Source organism: Leptinotarsa decemlineata, unplaced genomic scaffold (assembly GCF_025532065.1).
Source record: "Leptinotarsa decemlineata unplaced genomic scaffold, Ldec_3_MD MMD2_tig00001393_RagTag_RagTag, whole genome shotgun sequence".
NCBI classification, from domain to species: Eukaryota; Metazoa; Arthropoda; class Insecta; order Coleoptera; family Chrysomelidae; genus Leptinotarsa; species Leptinotarsa decemlineata.
The window spans coordinates 12206485-12211074 of record NW_027412562.1 but is presented as its reverse complement, the minus strand read 5'-3'; positions in this window follow the sequence as shown (position 1 = coordinate 12211074).

Here is a 4590-nt window from a genome sequence, read left to right as displayed (position 1 = left end):
GAGAAACACCTGCAGATGACGTTCAAATAAAATCTTTTAATTTGGTAACCCTTTTCAGCACTTATAATTGAACTTCTTTAAAAGGTCAAGAACCGATCTGCGTCTTTGCCTCCTCGAATCGAGAGCTAGAGGCGCATCATTGTAAAAATGCCTGGTTAATTTTTCGGGCTGTTTAGATAAAACTTTGATTCATAGATAGATAGATAGATCTTTATTGTCTAAAATGTAATACCATTTGTCGATCACCGGTATCATGTTTATAAATACATAAAGTGGTAAAAATATATAAAATGTTGTTTTCTTTAAGACTATACAGTATTCACAAAAATACAGTGAAGATTAAAAATAACAGACAAAAAACAATAAAAAAAACAACCAAAAAATATACAAATATGTTATCAATAAAACAACACAATTTTAAAACAACTTGACATAAATCGTAATATACATCGTGGTATACCGAAAGACTAGAATTTGTGTGCAAAATACTCTTCCAAACTGTAGAAGCACTTTCCAAAAACAAGGTTCTTTACTGATTTTTTAAATTTTTCACATCATCAGTTGATGTTATATGTTTTTATAGATGATTATATATTTGTCTACTTGTATAGAATTAAAATTTCATTAATATTTCATTTTCACAGTAAAGTGGCCTACACGAGTCACGCATCTTCAATTTGAATATTATTCTCAAAGTTCTAATCTGCTTTAAAATCTGGCTGCCTGAGCCCCAAAAAGGAATTCCATACCGGAGATGACTCCCTATAAGTGAATATTATGCATTTATTTCTGTTGAAAATCCGAGTTCACGAGATATGACATTCATGGCAAAGCAACCAGCAACCAACTGCTTTTTCAAAGCAGTAATTTGCGTAACAAATTTTGAATTACTGTCAATGAATATACCAAGAAATTTGGTTACAGGCTTACTTTCAATCATGTGTTCACCTAGTATCACTTGTTCTAAGTCCCACTTGAATGTTATCACATTTGTTTTAGAAAAATTTAGCGATAGCATATACGTATCACAACATTTTTTTAATTTCTTCTAAATCTGAGTGGACAGACCGAGCCAAAGTATCAGGATCTTTATTACGCCAAAGTACCCTAGTATCACCCGCAAACAAGGTAAATGCTCCAGATATATCAAGTTTTGCCATGTCGTTAATATATAGGAAGAATAAAATTGGGCCTGAGACTGACCCCTGAGAAACTCCGCGTACAAGTTTTTCACTATCAGAAGTGTTGTTGCTCTCTGTTATTTTTTGACTTCTACCAGTAATATAAGATCTGAACCACTCTAAAGCTGTTCTCCGGATTCCATAATGAAAGAGTTTTTGCAGCAGGATTTCATGTTCCACGCAATCAAATGCCTTAGAAAGGTCCAGAAATACTGTCGTCGCCACTTCTTCATCATTTAGTGTCATGTAGACGTTTTCGAGAAAATGAAAAATGGCGTCATTCGTATTTTTTTTCTTGGAAGCCAAACTGTACGGGAGCTATAATTTTATGTTTTTTCCAAGAAACCCACTATCCTACTTTCAAAAAATTTTTCAATGATTTTTGAAAACGTTGATAAAACTGAGATTGGTCTGAAATTGCTGGGGTCATCAATGGCATCTTTGTGAAGCGGTATCAATTTTGTTGATTTCAAACTAGAAGAAAAGACACCAGTAGTAAACAACGAGTTTATAGCTATTACTAAACCTTGAAAGCAATTGTAAAAACAACTTTTCTGATAAGTTGTCTACACCAGCAGAATTTTTGTTTTCTATTTATTTCATTACTACTTTCAGCTAACTTCAGCTGTTTCATAAAAACAAGGAATTGATTAGAGAGCTTACCTTACTCAAATTTTAAAGCGCAGAGAAAAATCGGCCATAAGGCGCTTAAAGACATCATATAGTATGTATCAATCAGTAAAATAAATATTTTTCGAGATATGTAGCTACAAAGACACATGCCATTAAAACGAATGATACTCTCGAAACAACTATCCTCGATCTAGTCATGAAACTCAGTTTGAGTTCTTTTCTACAATTTTCAAAACTCAGATAATTCCATAACAGATGCTTAGATGATCAAATATAAGAGCTTCAGGAGGACTTAACAGATTTAAAGGTTTCACAGGTAAGGGATGATGGGTATTCATTATTTTATTGCTATTTCAATTCAAATTTCTCTAGTTTCGAAAATTGTGTGAGCAGTGAACTTCAACCCAACCACCTTACCCCTATAATTTTCCGAAGGTGATTATTACCTACTCTTCGTCAGACTTGGTGATTTTTCATTTGTAAAATTTTTCTATCTACACAGCTTCTTGCCACATATTTTGTTTTTTATGTTTTTTTTATAATATTCAACATGGACGTAAACGATTTTTTTTCAATAAGAAAACTTTAGTTCCTCCTGATAAGTTATTCTTAGTCAGTGCAAGACTACGCTATGCTATGACTATACATCCTTGATATCAAAAATCATAGAGAAAGCCATAAACCACCATATCCTTGAATATTTGGAAGTTTTTGATATCCTGAACGATCATCAATATAGTTCTCGGAAACAAAGATCAACAGGCAACCTTCTATCGTATGTCACTCATATTTGGAATAACGCAATCGAGAAACAGGGAAAGTCAAGAGCTGTTGCGCTTGATTTTCTAAGACCTTCTACCGTGTGTGGCATGATTGTTTGCTGGCCAAACTTTGATGCTATGGCTTGAAAGATCATTTATGTGTTTTTTCTCCATCTTTCTGAAAGAACATTCCCTGTAAGTGGCCGTCGATGGATATTTCTCGAATACTTTCACCATCAACGCTGGTGTTTCGGAAGGATCCATATTGTCTCCAATCCTGTTTTTATTGTATATAAAAAACTTACTGGAAAAAACCAAGATTTCAATATAAGTAAGTATTGCTTTGTTGACGACAGCACACTTGTTTCGTCACTTCATTTGGATTGCAGGACATCGACTGCAGATGCACATCTTCACCGGCAGCAGGAGGTTGCATATTTTAAAAATGATCTAGAGGTGAATTCGAATTGGAGTCGAAGTAACCAGGTAAATCCAGGCGTCGGTTTTCTCCAAAAAGATAAATGTCTCCGAACCGGATATAATAATGTCAGGACAGACAATTCCGCTTCGATGAGTTTGTTGAGGATTGAAATGGACACCAATATGTCTTGACACAGTCATGTAGCTGAAATTGCAAAGAATGCTTCTCAAAAGCTTGAAACACACTTCCGAACCAAAAAACTGTACACACTTCAGCAACTTTTGATACTTTATAAAGCTCAAATCAAACCTTCTTTGGAGAATTGTTCACATGTATGGAGCTCCGCCCCTAGACATACCCTGAAGCTGCTGGAAGCCATCCAGAAAAGAGTTATCTATCTGATTAGAGCCATCTGTCTGATTAGAGATATGAACATCACTTGCAACTTTGATAGTCTGGAACATCGAAGAAAGGTTGGAGAATTAAGGCGCTCTTAGAGCATCTTAAAGATTTTCCTGTAGCGCTTGTGTTTTTGTCCTTGAAAAGGAAGCAGCAATTTTTCATCGAAAGCTTCAATTTACCAATCAATTTAATTAGTTGGTAAGTATATTGATCAGTTTGTTCAGGTTGAATCTTGAAACTGAATTTCACGCGCACGTTTACTATGTTTCCTGAAGATATAAAAACATTTGTTTTTCAACCCATTGTAAGCTTTTAACCATACCATTTTTTTCAATATGGAATCTAAATCTAAAAAAATGAAATTTCAACGTTCAAGCCAGTCTCGAATATACCAACACAGTAGATTGAATGGACAGACGCTATTCAGAAAACAACTACTCCCCTGGCTAATACCACGAAGGGCGTTGAATTATATCCGACAGGCGTCAGTGCAGAAATCTCCACAGAAAATTTCCTGCATATGCAATTGGCAATACAACTGAAAGAGTCGATCTTCAATTCTGGAACGGGCACACTTGCAGGCCGGTTTCGGGCCCATTAGTCACTCATAAATGCAAGATAATATCCATCATCGCCCTAAAGTCAATGATATTCCATAATTGAAAATCGGAATCCTTTTAGAGTATTTCATTCCTCTTTCTAAGTTGGAGCGAACAACAAAATGTCACCCCATCTAGTGGACGAGGTACTAACCAACTGCATATCCAAAATTTGCCCGATTTCTCTGAATAAGGAAGAAAAACTTTTTTATTAGTCAGTCGGCTATGCTTGAAACAAATCTATAGAAATGAACTCTAAATGTTCAAGCCAGTCTCGAATATACCTAGACAGAAGGTATACCTACTGTGTAGGCTTGAACGTTCAAAGTTCATTTCTTTAGATTTGTTTACTGCCAGTCGTCAAGCATAGCCCACTGACTAATAAGAAAGTGTTTCTTCCTTATTCAGAGAAATCGGACAAATTTCGGATATGCAGTTGGTTAGTACCTCGTCCACTAGATGGAGTGACATTTTGTTGTTCGCTCCAAGTTAGGAAAAGGAATGAAATACTCTGAAAGGATTTCGATTTTCAATTATGGAATATCATTGACTTTAGGTTGATGATGGTCACTATCTTGCACTGATTGGTGGCT